Below are 18743 nucleotides of genomic sequence, written 5' to 3' on the forward strand. Positions count from 1 at the left end.
AAAGGAGGTATAAATAAGAACTATTTTGTATCTATATATGCAAAATAGGATAGATATACAGCTACTTTCTCTTACAGCTTAGTGATAAGTGCATTTTTTTTTTTTTTTTTTGGTGGAACCGGGGATTGAACTCAGATCCTTGCATTTGCCAGTCAAGCGCTTATCCTACTGAGCCATCTCCCCGGCACTACTTTCTCTTAATTCAATGAGAAGAAAGATTTGCACTAATAGTGTTGGGACAGGATATCATGTCTGCATCTTGTACAATGAATAACCACTACAAAGACAACAATATGCAATGTATTAATTATTGACACTGTCCTACTAATCAGTTTTGAAACTGCGTCATTGCTGTTTCTCAATAAAATAAAAATAAAAAATAAAAGAATTTCTAAGGTAGCCTGTTCATTTGGGGCATTATTTGGCTCATTGAGATAGGAAGAAGAGAGAATACTACGCCTAGTGGCTTAGCCAGGGAATTCCATTTGTAGGATCTGCCTGTGTGATAAGGTCTTGCTTCTATTGGTGAACATGGCAAACATCTCTGTGAAAGGAGAGAGGTACTGTACATATAGGCTATAGGGAGACACAGTCATTCCTACAGATTTCTTAGTATTAAGGACTTCGGCCACATCAACATTTTAAATTGTGCTTGTATGTGGTGAAAAGTTAGCATTACGTTTTGGGAATGTAGCTCATTCAAACACTTCTTAGCTTTCATCTATAGGTACTCCCATAACAGTGGGTTCTATTATAAATTCAAAGAAGTCATTACTCTTATTCTCAGGATCCTTTTTTGAATGCTATATGTATTAAAATGCTGTATATATTTCTAGAATAAAAACCTGGCTTACATGATGGCTTTTTTAAGGATAAGTCTACCTCATTGAAACTAGGGAGTTTTATGTAATCAGGAGAGCTATAACAGTCTTCTGGCTAAGCTTTTATCACTATAAATATATTGTGAAGGAGGAATTTTCCTTTATCAATGGAAGTGTTGTGTCAGTATAATAAAGAATAAAATTATTAGGTAAAAAGAATAAAATACTGCTTTTTACTTGGAAGTACAACCATGTATTTTTATACAGACCAAAGAATGTTATATTGGCCAAGCAATGGCTGTGACTCATCCACATGGCTGACATTGACAAAGGATCTACAATCTGAGGTACAGGATCTCAGGATAAATCCTGAGGGGATTTGACTAATCTTATCAGATCCAAAAGCTACAACTCTTGTTGCGTAGGTCTTGCTTTATCTTGGTCTTAACCATCCAGCACAAATGTATAAAAATGAAGTACAAGAAGTAAAGCTATGTTGTTATGTTCAGCTGTGGGGGACTCAGGTTAACAATTTCTGACACTGACAGTCAAGCAGAAAGCCCAATATTATTATGGATTACTGGACTCTTTTAGAATATTTTTACTGAGTTAACACACCTGTAATATTCAAATGATGGAACTAAACAAAAATAGGGATATATGAATGAATGTCCATTTTGTATCTGTGTATTCAAAATGGTTAGGATAGATATATTGTTATATTCTCTTAATGAATAGAGGGATTTGTTGTAATAGTGTTTGTAAATAGGATATCATGTCTGCATCTTGTACAGCAAATAACCACTAGGAAGACAGTATGCAATGTGTTAATTATTGAAACTGTCCTAGCAATTTGATTTGAAACTGTCTCATTGCTATATGTCTGTCAATAAAATTATGGAAAAATAAATAAATAAATTTTAAAAAACAAAGAATGTTACAGCTTGGGTAAAATGTGTATATTTTTCTTGAGAAAGTCTTAAAAACAGAACCTAATCCCCTGTACCAAAAGAAGACAAGAAAATAGAAGAGAAGGAATTTACTCTGAGAACAAATATTACCAAGTCTTTCTTCTTATTTTTTTTTTAATTGTAGTTCAGACTATCTTTGAACTCACTATGTAGTCCAAGCTGGCTAAAGATTCACAGTAATACTTCTTTCTCAGCCTCCTGAGTGCTGTGATTACAAGCATTCACCACTATGCCTGGTTTATCAACTCTTTTTTTTTTGGCAGAACTGGGGATTGAACTCAGGCCCTTGCTCTTGCCAGGGTTATCAACTCTTTAAAAAAAAAAAAAAAAAAAAAAGCAAAAACAACTTTTGTGTTGAAATCATTACCAAAAATTGCAGAATCAGTCTAAAGGTTGAGACATAAACATTTTTATCTATGAAGTCAGAAAACAGAAATATATTTTTCCTCTTAAGGCTTTGGATGTAAAATAATGTGTAGGATATGTACATTTGGTGCCAAATTTCACTCTGTTTCATAGTAGCTTTGTTAGCAATCCTGAAAGAGACAAAATGCCTATCATAAGGATGAATAAATCTAAATTTTTCCTGACTTATGCAAAAATGCATTCTCATGAAACATCTGAAAATTGTAAGAAGTTTTATAAAGGAAATAATGAAACCCCTTGTTCATATATATTTTGCTAACATTTTCCGTCTAAGAAATGTTTTCCCCCATATTGGGAGCAAACTTTGTGGTCACATACTCTTTTGTTTTCCCCAGTATATACCATGAGCACTTTCCTACTCTTTAGCTAGTCTTTCAGATGGGACATTAGAGTCTGAAAACTGTTGTAGAGGCTCAAAATGTTTTTCACATAAATCTGACTAGTCGAGCGTGCTGAATGTAACTAGTCAAGTGCGCTGATGTGTACTTGGAAACCCAGTACTGTGGGAGACTGAGTCAGGAGGATTGGAATTTCAGATCTCACCTGGGCAACTTAGTAAGAAACTGTCTCCAAATTTTAAAAAATTTAAAGAAGGGTCAGTATGAAGGTCCTGGGTTCAATCCATAAGTACAGTCTTTTCACTTTGTATTTTTACATTAAGTTGAAATGACTAGTTTTTAAGGTGCGAACTTTTTTTTTTGGTGCGAACTTTTTAAAGCCTCATGAAATTCAAATTTGTTTTTCTACAATAATAAAATATTTATTTGCAAAAAATGTGATGGATAAAAATATATAAAATACTATTAATTTTTATTTGAGAAAACATTCTACATTAATTTTTTAAAGTATTAAAATAATACCTTGCTGCTTTTTAACTTTGGTAAAAATGAATTCAAGATTCAAGAGAGAAATAGTAAAATCTCATCTGTAAGAGGTTGTTATTCCGGGTAGATGCAAACTGAACTTGATACAGGGACCATCCAGATTCTTTCTGAATGGTTCACACAGGTACAAAAACCAGAGTATATGCTAACTTTTGTCTTTCTTTTTACTCATCACTCAAAAAAGAAGTAATTTTTTTTTAACATTTTCAGTTTATGTGATTATATAAGTCTCTACTTAAATAAAAAAAATTTGGGTAACATTTCAAATAGTCACTGTTAGTTAAACTTGTAGCCTAATTATAATGCAAGAAGAACAATACATTCCACTAAATTTTGTTTCTATGGGGAAGTAATAGCAATTTTATTTTCATTCATTTATAGAACAGATATTAGTATTCCTTGAAGTATTTATTAGAATTAAATATCACCCACATATCTAAACAAAGAGTTGAGCCATTTATTCAGGTAACTACATATTAATAAGAATTGACGTTTTAACTTTCATACAGATTACCATATCTAAGCTCTATCTAGTGAGTATGGAGTTCTAAGCAAAATGACCTCTTTTTGAACTGCTCATCTTCAAATATCAGTTAAGGAGACAAAGGACTTTGTTATACAAAGATATAACATACTTTGGAATAATCTTATTTTTAAGGTGAGGATTAGAATTATTATTTAGACAATTCATTTGTGAGTTTTAGAACTATTTGAAACTCTGTCCCTTTAAAAAAGAAGAAAATACTGTCTTCTGAGTCATTAACTTTAAAATAACTTTAATCAGATCTTAACTTGGGAAGCATTAAAATGACTCTGTTTTTGCCCTCCAGTATGCTAAAACGTTAGCTGCTTATTGCATCCTGTCAATCCATTTATTTTATAAATTGGCACAACCTTCTCATGGTTCTAGTTGCCTATAATTTTGCTAGAATAGTGACCTTTGAACTTTTTGTAGATAGACTAAACTTTCTGTGCTTCTCATTCCTATTAGTCTGAAAAGAAAACTAAAAATTTTATGAGGGCCAACATGTAAAGAAGGACCTTAGTAGAGGTTACACATCCATCCTAACAAGTTAAAACCCAACACTTTCTATATCTCAAAAATGAGGTCACAGGGCAAACTACCACCACAACAATTATGTCAACACAGATACAGCAAATAATAGAAAGGTAAATGCAAAGAATCACAACTTTTGTGCCAGGTGTGGTGGCTCACACCTGTAATACCAGCACTCAGGAGGCTGAGGCAGAGGATTGTTGCAAGTTGGAGGCCAGCCTGGGTTATAAACTGAGTTCAAGGCCACACAACCTGACAAACTGCTAGGAGCTAGTGTGAGCAGGTGTGAGTGTTAGAAACTGCAGAGGGCCCTAAACATGGGATAAGAGGTAAACTTTTGTGAGTTTACTTATTGAAGCTATGCTGCTTTCTCATTGTGAATTTTGAGGAAAGAAATCCCTTCTTGCTTGGCACAGTGATAGAGAGAGGTAACCATTTTGGCATCTTTCAATGCATTATGTTGTTTTTTTTGTTTTGTTTTGTTTTGTTTTGTTTTGTTTTGTTTTGTTTTGTTTTGGAGGGGGGAATGGTTATTTGCTCATTTCTGGAGCAGAGGATCTAAATCAGGGCTCATGCGTGGAAGGCAAGTGATCTACCACAGAGTGACAGCCCAGCATTCCATTCCTAGTAAGGCCTGTCCTCAGGAGAAACTTTGTTTAAAAGTCTCATCTACCTGAAAGCAGGAAATAACTAACTTTAGCTCTTGCAGCTATCCTGTCCTACCAGGGAGGCAATAAGAAGCACCAGTGAGCTTCGTAGAACAGGAGTACAGATTCATAAAAAGACTGTTCCCTAATCTTTTGGCATATCTTTAATGGAAAAAGCAACCAATAATGAAGAATAGACCTAAGCAGAGAGATGGAAATTTTAAGAAAAAAAAAATCCTAGATATGAAAAACACTGTAACAGAAATGAAGAATGCCTTTATTAGAATAAATGCAGTTTAGGAAATACTCTGAGCTTAAAAATATGAATGCAGAAGCTTCCTAAACTAAAGGGCAAAGGAAAAAACCCAGACTGTTCCAAAACTGTAAGTCACCTACAACAAGTATAATATATGTACAGTGGGAAAGCCAGAAGTGAAAGAAAACAAGAAAGGAACAAAAACAATATTGGAAGTAATGTTGACTAAAACTTTCTCCAAATCAGTATCAGGCATTAAGCCATAAATACAAGAGCACAAAGAATACCAAGCATGATAAATTCCAAAAACCAAAATGTAAATATGTTAGACTTGGATTTCAGAAAATCATATTAAGAAAGAAACCAGAGAGGAAAAAAAAGCTTCACTTAAAGAAAAGCAGAGATCAGATGTGCATATGATTTCTTCTCAGAAAACTTACTTGCAAGTAAAAAGAGAACGAAGTAACGTGTTAAGAAAAAAACCACCAACATGTAGGTCTACCCTATGAACTGCAGTACTACTCTGCCATGTGTAAGAATAAACTTGAGTCATTTGTAGAAAATAGTTGCACCTTGAGACCATTATGTTAAGTAAAGTAAATCTGACACAGCAATTTAAATATCACATGGTTTCTATTGTATGAGAAACCCAAAATATAAATAAAGAGCAAAATGAAAGACCGGTGTCTTGGTTACTTTTCTCCCATTGCTGGGGCAAAATACCTGACACCCAAAATTAAGGGAGAGCCTGCTTTGGCACAGCACAGCCGCCAGGGTTCGATCCCCGGTGTGCTGTGTCTGCTCCGCTGCTGGGGTGCGCTAAGATGGCAATTGAGATTGGGCGTGGTGGCACGTGCCTGTAATCCCAGTGCTTGGGAGGCTGAAAACGGGAATCACTATGAGTCCGATCTATATAATGAGGCCCTGGAGACCCTATCGTAAATTGATTTTTAAAAAGTTAAATAAATAAATAAATAAATAAATAAATAAAAATTAAGGAAGTAAAGGTTTATTTAACTCACAGTTAATGGTGGTTTCAGCTGGCACCAAGGCAGAGTGGCACATGAAGAGGGCAGTAGTTGACAGTGGAAAACAGCAAAGTACAAAGGGAGAGGCAGCAGCTATGACAGCTAGTAAGCCTCTCTTACTTCCTTACATTGTATGCAGATTACCCACCATGGTCACTGACCTCTGAGATGGTGAAGTCCAAGCATGGTCATCATTTGGCGGGAAAGCCATCTTTACCATGGCAAGGAGGGTAAATTTCACCATAAAAAGCCACATGGTGCCTGAAAGAATATAGAAACTTAGTATCAGATGTCATTATACATTACCTGGACATTTTTCCTTATGGATGTGTAAACCAAGGCCCAAGATAGCAGAGACATTGAGATCCAGCCACACCACCTCTACACTGTGAGTTTGCCCTGGAGGGCTGTGTACCCTGCTCACCAGAGCCTAAGAGCTATGTTGATTCTGAGAAGGCCTCCAGCGTTGATGACAGATCAGGATCTTCATGATGAACTAAAGAAAAGAATTAGGAAGCATAACCTCAGAGAAAATTTTAAAATTCCAGTAATATTCGCGTAGAACAAGCAGAATTAGAGCAACAGCAGAGCCTTTTACAAGCAAAATTACCACAGCATACAGATGGCCCCACAATAAGCAAAAATTTTAAGAAAAGCTGAAAAACAACAGATTAGAAGGAAGAGAGCCGCTGGGTTAGTGACCAAGGTGGGTTTTAGATAGGGATGTAGCTCAGTGGTTCAGTGGCATCCCCTGGGTTCACAGCCCAGAGAGAGAGAGAGAGAGAGAGAGAGAGAGAGAGAGAGAGAGAGAGAGAGAGGAAACGAGAGGGAGGGAGGAAGGGAAGGAGGGAGAGACAGAAACAGAAGAGTCTTTTGTCAGTAATATGATTCAATCTAAGTCCACAGGCCTGATAACCAAGGAGAGCTAATGCTGTAAATCCTAGTCTGAGAGCAAGAAACTAATGTCCAAACTCTGTTGCCAGCAAAAGGGCAAATCCTCCCTCCCACTTTTTCTAGTAAGGATCTTTATATATTAGATGATACCCATCCACACTAAGAAGAGCAAATTTGCTTTACTGTGTCCAATAGTTCCTATGGTAAGTTCATCGGGACGCACCCTTCTGCGCATACCCAGAGATACTGGTTAGCTCACAGTCTGGGAATCTTGTGCCTACACAAGGTGACACATAAAATTATCACAGCCTCCCAGGGGAATACTAGATATATATTCCAAGTGCATATTTTTTATACAGGTATACTGTCTATATACATTATACCTTACAAATTCTTTCACATCAGTGCATAAATCTTTTAAAATGTGGCATAAATTTCCATTTAAATTCTTTTCAAGTGCTCTCTTTCTTTGCCTTTATCAGTCAAAACAAACATCTTGTAGGGCACATAATTTTGGTCAGTGTCATAAAGCAAGAGACAGGAACTACTGAACCTTCCAATTAATTAGCTCACTAGTGGCCATTGTGGATTTTCCTGCTTTTGAATATATATTATATTACTATTTTCTATTACTTTAAATAATCCTAACCAATACAGGACTTATCTGATTTGTATTTAAAAAGCCTGTCTTCTAAGGGGCCAGGGAGATGGCTCAGCGGAATAAGTGCTTCCCTGGCAAGCCCAAGGGCCTGAGTTTTCATCCCCAGTTCTGCCAAAACAAACAAACAAAAAGCCTGTCCTCAAAGCAAAAGAGGTATGTTCCTTTAATTTCTTGAAAAAGGCAAACAAGGCCAGGGAGATGGCTCAGTAGAATAAGGGCTTGCCTGGCAAGTACAAGGGCCTGAATTCAATCCCCCGTTCTGTCAAAAAAGAAAAGAAAGAAAGAAAAGAAAAAGGCAAACAATATTTTATGTTAGTTAATTTATTTTTAATAGTTATTGTTTTATTGTTTGTTTATTTGTACCTGTGACCAAACTCAGGACCTTGGGCTTGCCAGGCAGGCACTTCGGCCACTGAACAAACTTTTAGCTTTTAATTGACTTGAAAAACTGTTCCCCTTTGACTGCCAATAACAGGTAACAACTTCTTTCCCTAAAAACTTTTGAGAGAAGCTAAAACAGATGGAAATAAATAGCAGGTTACTTGGAGGTGGGGGGAAGATTTGGAATAGTTGATATATCCAGAACTGCTAGAAAAAGCCCAAAACTGGAAAAAAAAAATTTCAAGAATATACCTTACCAGAGACGTGGGTTTAGTTGCAGAAAACAAAATTTACTCAATGCAAGTTTAAGCATGGACTTAGTACACTAAGTGGTTTGAAGAATCGTTTTGATCACTGAAAATAGATCCTGTAGGTTGAACTTTCAATAATGACTCCCAAAGCTACATCACAGATTGGGCCATAAAGTGAACAAATTCTTTCTCTATGATAAAGGAATTTATATGGATAAGGAATTGCTATAATAAGGAATTGCTGAATGAAAAATTTGTTGCTGCTGCTGCTGGATCCAAACTGTGGTGTATCTTCTAGCACCCACATCAGCAAAAATGGATTTCTCATGTCTGCCACTCGATACCTAAAAAGGTCTAGTGAGTTATGCTAGCACTGATGCAAATCTGTGTTCTTGGTGATTATGCTTACCAACAAAGAGAAAAGTACAGACTGTCTCTGCCTTCCAAGTCTCAAACAATTGTACATGCTCAGCAGAATGTAAATTTGGAAACAGCTGCCATGGAGTCCAGGAAATTTAAGTTTTTAGCTTCCTAGCCTATAGAGTACAGAAACACATTCAGTGGATTTAAGTACAATTCTACTTTTTACAGTTGCTTCTCCTTTCCCAAATTGTATCTTCATTTTAAATTAGGTAATTGTGTTTCCATTTTTAAATTAGATAATTGGAAATCACTACAAAAGAACAAAATTAATTTTGCAGTTACTCTATCCTTTCCACTACCATTTAAAGATGCTAGAGCCTCTTTGCTCTATTGAAATTCAAAAATGAAGGAAAAACAGAACAGTCTGTATGAGAACTTGGTGAGGACTTTCTCATAGAAGAAAGCAATCTCACTAATACCTTATCTTCACACTTCTAACTTCCAGAACTGCAATAATAAATGTCATTTAAATAGTCGTGATCAAACTACCATTAACTTACCTTACAGAGCTAGAACAAACATTCCTAAAGTTCATCCAGAACCTGAGGAGACCTAGAATAGCAAAAACAATCTTGGGAAACACAGGCAACTCAGGAAACATCACAATCTCTGACTTGAAATTATACTACAAAGACTCTATGATAAAATCAGCATGGTAATGGCAAAAAAACAAAACAAAAAACCTGAGGACCAGTGGATAGAACAGATTAGATGTGGAACATCTAATCTTAGACAAAGGGGCATACATGTTCCCTGGAAGAAAGATAGCCTTTTTAATAAATGGTGCTGGAAAAACTGGCTTTCTACTTGCTGAAGACTAAAGCTAGAGCCACAGCTAGCACCGTGTACTAAACGAAAGTCAAAATGAACCAAAGATCTAAAGATTAAAACAGAAACAATCTACTAGAAGAGAAAGTAGGTAGAAATCTTGACATATGGGTAGGCAAAAACTTTATGAACAAAACCTAAAGTGCGTGGAAAACACTTCAAAAGAACAACTGGAATCTCACGTTGGTGAAAAACTTTTGTATTTCAAAAGAAATCACCAACAGAGTGAAAAGACAACCCACACAGTAGGAAAACATCTTAGCTAGCTGTCCCTCAGACAAAAGACTTGTATCTAGAACATATAAAGAATTAAAAAATATCAGACCCCCAAATTCAAAGATCTGATCCAAAAATAGGCATCAGGGATGAATATACACTTCTTAGAGAAAGTAATACAAATGGAAAATAAATACATGAGAAAATGTTCAATGTCATTTATCATTTAAGAAATGCCAATTAACACTGAGATCCCATCTCACCCCAGTAAGAATGGCTGTCATTGAGAAATCAATAACAAATGCTGGAGGGGCTGTGGGGAAAAAGGAGCCCTTCTCCACTCTTGGTGGGAGTGTAAACTGGTGCATCCAGTTTGGAAATCAGTGTGGAGAATCCTCAAAAACTAGGATTAGAGATCCTATTTAAGGGTTTTGCTATTCCCTTTCTGGGTACTTTTCCCAAAACAATTAAAAACATCATATCACAGCAATATATGTATACCCACGTTTATAGCAGTACAAACTTGTCATAGGTAAATCTTGGAAACAAATGCCCATCAACTGAGGAATGGATAAAAATATGTAGAATTTTTATACAATAGAGTACTACTCGGCTAAAAAGAAAGATAAACTTCAGACATTTATAGGGAAACGAATGTGACTTGAATCCATACTTAAAAGTGAAATAAGCCAGTCTTGCATTGTTCAAGCAGTCTTCGTAAGGAAAGTACCCATGACAGAGACCAAAGGTGTAGGAAGAAGCTTTTATTGTGAGCTTAAGACTGACATCTTGATTTCGGGTTCAGGACCCCCAAATTGTTGGTTCACTCTTTGGGCTTTACTTCCAGGTTATATACTTTTAATGTTTCCATAGTAACCATGTCACCTTATTACCTAATTTGCAAGAATTTTACAAGACAGGGCTGGGGAGATGGCTCAATGGAATAAGCGCTTACCTTGCAAGCACAACGACCTGAGTTCAATCCCTGGTTCCACAAAAAAAAAAAAAAAAAAGAATTTTACAAGAATGTCATGAAGTTGCTACAAAATTTGTGTTTCCCAGACACTTGACCATCTGCCTGTCATAAGGCATTGTAATTTAACATTTACCCTATTCCCCAAGTTGTTGCCTGTTTTATGACCCTGTTTTTCTTTTTAAATAGGATTATAGTTTATAGCTAGTTACATAGGAAGGGATGAGGGATTGAGTTTATAGTTTAAGTGAACTTTAGTGACTGTCCTTTAAAGTGGAGTTAAAAAGAAATGGATAGCTAGGAAGGAAGGAAGGAAGGAAGGAAGGAAGGAAGGAAGGAAGGAAAGCAGGAAGGAAAGAAAAAAGAAAAGAAAGAAGGAAAGAAAGAAAGAAAGAAAGAAAGAAAGAAAGAAAGAAAAAAGAAAGGAATAGCTCAGCGGATTAAAGCACCTGCTTAGGCAAATGCAGGGACTGGGGTTCAATCCCTGGCATGCTGTGCCAGCCCCGCCCCCGGGGTGTGCTGAGAAGGTGATTGAGACTGGGCATGGTGGCACATGCCTGTAATCCCAGCTCTTGGGAGGCTGAAAACGAGGATCACTACAAGTCTGATCTGTATAGTGAGACCCTATACTAAATAAATAAAGAAAAGAAATGGAGTCTCTTGTACATCATTAGCATGTACAAACATTGTATTGTCTCCCTGGTGTAAAAAGCTGAAAGTAAATAAGAACCAAAGTGTACAATAGCTAAGTGGGAAGAAAATGCTCAAAATGAAAGCAACTGGAATGGGAGAAAGGAGAAAAGGAGGAAGATATATATATGTATATAATCTATAGTTAAGATATACTACTAATTGCTCTTAGCTCATTGAAAGGATAGGTATACGCCTATATTTCTTGATTGGTTTTACATGGCTATATCTTGCATTCTGAGCAACTACTTATAAGAAAACAATGCACAATGTACTGAACATTGTTTTTCTTTCTCTCTCTCTCTTTCTCTCTCTTTTTTTTTTTTTTTTTTTTTTTTTTTTTTTTTTTTTTTTTTTTTTGGTGGTACCAGGGATTGAACTCAGGATCTTGTGCTTGCCAGATGAGCACTTATTCCACTGAGCTATCTCCCCAGCCCCAACATTATTACTCTTGTAAGATCTTGTTTTGGAATTTCACACTATTGTTTTTATTGTTTATTTTTATTCTCTTTAAAATAAAAAGTTTAAATAAGAAAGGGAAAGAAAAAAAGGAACAAAAATTATAAGAAGCTAAAGTCTGTTGGCCCTTGAGCTGAAAAAGTTTTGAGATTATGTAAAAATGGAAAAGAGACTTTAAAAAAAAAAGATAGTTGTAAGATCAGACAGATAAAAATTAGAGATTTGCCCTGATGTGACTCAGGTATTAGAATTAACAGACTAGGGCTGGAGCGATAGCTCAGTAGAATAAGCGCTTGCCTGGCAAGTGCAAGGGCCTGAGTTCAATCCCTGGTACCACCAAAAAAAAAAAAAAAAAACAAAACAAAAAACGAATTAACAGACTATAATTTTGCTCAATGATATAAAGCAAAATATGCTTGGAGTGAATAAAATGATAAATCTCAGGAAAGGAAGTAAAATTATATGTACAATATGTATAATTTGATGTATACATAAATACCAAATAATTCTAGAGCTCAAAGGATAAGATATTTGAAAGAAAAAGATCATACTAGATGGATTTAACAGCAGAATAAAAGTATTAGAAGAGTCATAAAGTTAAAAAATAAAGCTAACAAAAAATTTTGAAAAAATGAGATTCATAACAAATATTCAAATGTCTACTATTAGGTATATATGTGTGTGTGTGTGTGTGTATATATATATATATATATATATATATATATATATATAACTAGTTAACTATGTAAATTACAAGATTATAGAGTTTATAAGTGAACTCTAAGAAATATAAATATGAGGAATGCATGCCTAAGTCCATCATAGACTTCTGAAAGCAAATGATAGAGAAATCTGGAAAACAGGATATAGGACACAAACACTTGGAATTTCCTTTGACTTCTCACCAGAAACAACAGAGGCCAGCAGAAGGCAACCTGGTGATCAAATGTGGAAAGGAAGAAAAATACCTGTTAACTTAGATTTAGCTTGTTTAGGTATCTTTTAAGAATAAGCAATAAATTAAAATACTTTTAGATTCAAAAAACCAAGATAATACCTACAAAACAAGAAATATTAAAGTTCTACTAAATGGCAATTTGTATATTAAGGAAAGAAGAATGTTAAAAATACTAAAATAGGGACAAATGATATTTCTCCAGAGATGTCAGAGAATATTATAGACATTTAAAAAAGAAACATACCAAATATTAAAATTTTGATTGTAAAATTTACAAAGGAGCCAGGCATGGTGGCATACACCTGTAATCCCAGCACTCAGCAGGGTGAAGCAGGAGATTGCTGCGAGCTTGAGCTCATCCTGGGCTACAAAGTAAATTGAAGGCCAGCCAGAACTGCATAGTGAGACCCTGTCTCAAAAAGATAAAATAAAAAAAATTTTTTTAAAGGTAAAGCTGATAAATAATATTATTATTATTTAATAATAATTAAATAATAAGGATATTCATAACCAATGAGTGTATTAAACTGAGAAACTCAAGCCAATAAATTTCTTCCAATAAATAGCACAAAGTCACAGAGTATAAGAGAGATTATCTTTTTAGAAACTTGACAAGGCACTGATAAATAGTAATAAGAAATACCCAAATAATTTCAGAATGATTTCTAGAACTAATAAAAATCTGAAGTACCTGATGAAAGTCTGAAATCTTTGGGACTAGATTAAAAAGGGCAACTTGATTGTTATCAAGATAATTTTTTAAACGTACATTTCAACCCATGATAATATCAATGCAGTAAAAATATATAAATGAAAGAACCACACCATTTCAAAAGAGTGTTAGGTTTTTTGAAGAAAAAATTAGGTTTGTCGTGGTGGTGCATGCCTGTAATCTGAGCACTGAAGAGGAGGATCACTTGGTTTAAGAAGCCAGCCTAGGACTCATAATGAATGTACCAGCCCAAACTACATAGTGAGACCTTCTCTCAACAAAAACAAAGCAAAAAAATATTAGAACCAGATTGTCCTTGGATCTCTGTCCACCAACAGTAGTTGCAGAAAGACAAATCTTCAAACTGCTGGGCAGAATTTATTTCTATTTCTGTGCTCAGGTGGCCACTGTACAAGTGTGAGTGAAAAATGTAAACATGAATTTATTATGCCCAGTATCTTTTTTTCCGGAACCGAGGCTTGAGCTCAGGCCCTTGCATTTGCCAGGCAAGCACTTATTCTACTGACCTATCTCCCTGGCCCCCCACGTGCTCACATTATTAGTCTTAGAATATAAGGAGGTAAAATGCAAGAAGCAGTGACTATTAAGAAGCAAACCAAACCACTTTATTGTTCTTGTCTCTCCTGTTTTTAAAGTGGAATTACTGTTTTCCCTTTCCCTCCCTTTTAGATAGCACATGGGAAATAAAGCAAAGCAAAACAAAAACCAGCTAGAATTCAGATCATGTCAAAGTTTGAACCCAAATGACTTGGACAATAATAATGTGCCTTTAATAGAAACAGACATGTGGAGGAAAAGTTGGCTAAGGAAAAAGGTCCATTGGCAATGCAAAGTTTACAGAGTTATTTGGTTATTAGTGAGCAAGTATTTAATTGCTTTATCATTTGTAGTCTGTATCTGGAATGCTTTAGAAAATATCCCACCTTTCTGGCCAATAGGAAGTTAAAAATTGACCTCAGCCCTCCAAAGACCAGGGCTCTATGCCCAATCCTTGGCACAGCACTTTTTACAGAGAGAAGAATGTCATTTGGGTTACAGAAGTTGAAAGATTCAGAGAATCCTTATAGTTTTAATGTACTGGTGAATAGCTTTTATGTAGAAATAAATGGACTACATGGGAGTAAAAAGTATGAATGTGACTATTTGAAGATTTTTAGGTACTAGAGCAAAGAAGTAATTGCATGAAAAAGGTATCAGGAGACTTGGAGAACAGAAAGTGAGTGTTTTATTAGGAGCTTTTTCTAGATTAAAAACAAATAGTTTTCATTGGCATGGATTTAATATGTTCTACTTTTTAAAAACTATAATCACTTATTGTTCATATAAGGTGTTTCAGTTACTTTTCTCTTGTTGCTGGAACAAAATACCCAACCCCCAATTTTTTTTTTTTTTTTTTTTTAGAAGGGCCTACAGGGTGTTCAGGGTTTCACTACTAGATCGGACATGGTGATTCTCCTGTTTACAGCCTCCCAAGAGCTGGGATTATAGGTGTGCACACCATGACCAGTCTCAATTGCCCTCTCAGTGTACCCCGGGGGTGTGGCCAGGGCAGCTGGCCTGGGGATCAAACCCCTAACCCCTTTGCAAGCACTTTAAACCACTGAGCTATTTGGCCAGCCCACCAACACCCAAAGTTAAGGAAGGAAAGGTTTACTTAGCTCACAGTTAGTGGAGGTTTCAGTCCATACTCAGCTGGCTTCAAGGCAGAGTGGCACATAGAAGAGGGCAGCAGTTTATGGGGGCAGAAAACAGCAAAGAGCAAAGGGAGGAGCAGTAGCTATGGCAGCTAGCAAGCCCCTCTCCCTTTATATTGTATATAGACTACCCACCCCAGGGCAGGTGTAGCACTCATACCCGTAATCCCAGCATTGGATCATGAATTAATCAAAAACTCTAGAAGCCTGCCCCAATGACTGCATGAGGCTTGGGAGTGGACAACTAGATACAAACCCTAACAGAAGGGATTTCAAACATTCCCTTTAATAATAATGAAATAATAGTTATAAATCAGACCTTTAGTGCATTAGGAATACTGCTCTTGGAGTGGCTGTTGCTTGATGCTTTTGCAGTGGCAGGCAGAAACACTGAAACAACACTCAGGATTTGGAGGCAGATGTATTTATGTGGATGGGCACTGATTGAGATCATTCCTAGAATTTCAAACTCTTCTCTCTGGTGCTGTAGGGCTTATGTGGACTAAGAAAGTTGGAAATACAGAGGTGGGATGGCTTGTCAATTGGGGATTGGGTTTATACAGTGTACATCATAGTGACCAGCTATGCATCACAAGAACCAGCTGTTTGTAAGACAGGAACATTTGGAACAGAAACTGTTACCAGGGCAACTAAAAAAAACTGAAGTATACTGTTGGGGGGGGGTGGTATTTCCTGTTGCACTTTCAAGCTCTCTTTTGAATTTGTCCTAATTTAGTTTTCTGGTTTTTATTACTTTCTTAATCATTATCCATAGACAGCTCATTCAGCATACTAGTGCCAGAATACAAGCTCTATTTTACAGCATTTCAATCTATTTTATGCATACTGGGCAGGAACAGGTGGTTTTTCTTGAAATTGCTTTACATACTACTATTTTAATAACACATCTAGGGTAGACAGAATAATGGTTCTTCTAAAGATATCCATATCCTAGTTCCTGGAAGTTCTAAATGTGATTGCACAGGCCAGGAGGAATTATAGCTACAAAGAGAATTAAGGTTCTTTATTGGTTAATATCTTTATTAGTGAGGGGAGAGTTTAATTTACTCGTAAGTATTCTTTAAATGTGGAAGAAGGCAGAAATTTCAGAGATGTAAAGGTGTTGTGTTGCTGACTTTAAAGATGGAAAAAAGACAATGAGCTAAGGAACACAGTCTTTGCAAGCTAGAAAATGCAAGGACGCAGTCTCCCTAATGCCTCCTGAAGTACAGCCTTACCAACACCTTGATTTTAGCCCATTGAGCCCATTTTGGACTTCTAACTTGCATGAGATTAGAAATTTATGTTGCTCTAAACCAGTGAATTACTGGTAATTTATTACAGCAGCAATAGGAAAAAGAATGAATAAAGTTCCTAATATAGAAGAACTTATAGTGTAACACATTCATGAGATTTTTGCATCTTTTTAAATTAAGACTCTAAACTTGGATATTGTACTTACTACAGACAACCAGTCAGTCCAGCCCATGTTAAAGGGGATGAAGACTATATCGAGGCATGACTACCAGAGAGTGGGCCCCACTGGAGGCCTAATGTAACTAGCTGTCTACTACATACAGAAATTAGTGAGTTTTATTAGTTTCCTACTGTACTAGTTGATACATTGTGTCAACTTGAGAGGTTTAGGTGTTTAAGTGACTCAGCAGGTGGCTGGGGTCCTCAGTTTGTAAACATCCTCATCCTGTACAGGAGGAGGGGGTGGAACTGATGCGAGTGCTACCCCACCCTGGGAGTGCTGTACCCTCCCTGAATTTCAAACAGAATATTCAAAACATAACTAAAATAATCACAATGAAGCTAAGTGTGGTGGTATACACCTGTTATCCTAGGCCTCTGGGAGGTTGAGGTAAGAGGATCACAAGTTCAAGCCCAGCCTGGACATCTTAGCTACTTAGTTGAGACACTATCTCAAAAAAACATTTTTTTAAAGGATGGGAATGTAGCTCCATGGTAGAGTCTCCCTGGGTTCAATCACCAGTATCAAAATAAAACAAAAAACTCTTATAATTCAGTACAAACGACAATTTTTTTAAAACAAAGTATATTTGAGCACATATTTTGTCAAAAGAAATAGAAAATTACTTGTATTACAAAATAATAATGAAGTATTATTAAACCACCTCTCATATAGCTAAAAGACTGGCATACCAAGTTTCATAAATAATCAGAAGCCTCAGTTCTGTTTTTATGCAGATAGCAGACTCTTAAAACATACAACCCAGCCTCAGGTTTTACTCAAGATAAGTGAGACTGTACAATATACACAAGAGTGGTGCTGACTACTGATAGCAACTTTATTTAGAGTAGCCCAAAGTGCAGAAGTCTTTTTTTGTTATATTGTGATAGAATCATATACGTCTAATGAATTTAGAAATAAAACTAGACTACTGATAAGTGGAACAACGTAGATGAATCATAGAAGCCTGCTAAGTGAAAAAAGTTAGACACAGAAGACAACATACAATAGGATTCCATATATGAAATTCTGGACAAAAACTATGACATCTTATTAGTGGTAACTAGGACTGGGGGGAATTAATTACCACAAAAGAGAACTATTCAGAGTGATGTAAATGTTTTACATCTTAATTGTGGTGGTGTTGTCTGCTACACATTTTTCAAAATTCATCAAACTACAATTAAAAAGGATAAAGGCTGTTGTATATGTTATATCTAAACAAAGCTGAACCAAAACAATCTTTCTGTGTACCCAAGCACAAATCCAATTATTTTCTTCCAGAGTAATATATTCATAAAATTAAACTCTCTTAGAATAGGTTTATGTATTCAGCCTTTACAGAATTCAAAGGGAAAGTTATTTCCGCCAGGGAGGACCGACAGATAATAGAAATCTGGGACTCTCTATGATGACATCAGAGGATTGGAATTGAATTAGAAGCAGGAAGGGTAATCTAAGGGGGATGTAACAGAAATGAAGTCTACAGAGAGGACAAATTTCTGAGAGGCTCATTTGGATAGCAGTGAAACATTAGATTACTTTAGTAAAGTAACTCCTACTGTAGTGTGCCTTTGTTCTAGAATGATCAAAAAGGAATTCACTACTGGGTTAATGACTTCTAACTGGAACAAGGATGGAAAACTTACAATAAGGCATTAAGAATTTTTTTATTTGAGCTGGGTAGATAGCTCAGTAGAATAAGTGCCTGCTTGGTAAGCACAAGGTCCATAGTTCAATCCCTGGTACCACAAAAAAATAGAATTTTTGACTTATAACTTGTAAAGAAAGCTAATATAGGATTAAAAGCATTGATGTTTATGAAGCACCTAGGATAAGGCTTAGGATATGATTATTGTTCTGTATGCTTTTTAAAAATATATTTCTTGGGGGGCCTGCCCTTAGCTCAGTTCTTTAAGTGGCTGCTTCCACAAAGCAGTCAGGCTCAGGTTGCTGTGGTTTGATCCCCACAACTCAAGCCAGCCAAACCTGCCCTGAAGGCATTCGGAGCCAAA

General features: G+C 36.0%; 1 protein-coding gene across 3 annotated transcripts in view; it reads left to right on the top strand.

Annotated features, from left to right (window-relative positions):
* Mlf1 (myeloid leukemia factor 1) overlaps positions 1-18743 on the top strand; it is a 40399-nt gene that overhangs the window by 4387 nt on the left and 17269 nt on the right. The gene's annotated exons all lie outside the window — the stretch shown is intronic.

The sequence above is a fragment of the Octodon degus genome, unplaced genomic scaffold (genome assembly GCF_000260255.1).
Source record: "Octodon degus isolate 3935 unplaced genomic scaffold, OctDeg1.0 scaffold00115, whole genome shotgun sequence".
NCBI classification, from domain to species: domain Eukaryota; kingdom Metazoa; phylum Chordata; class Mammalia; order Rodentia; family Octodontidae; genus Octodon; species Octodon degus.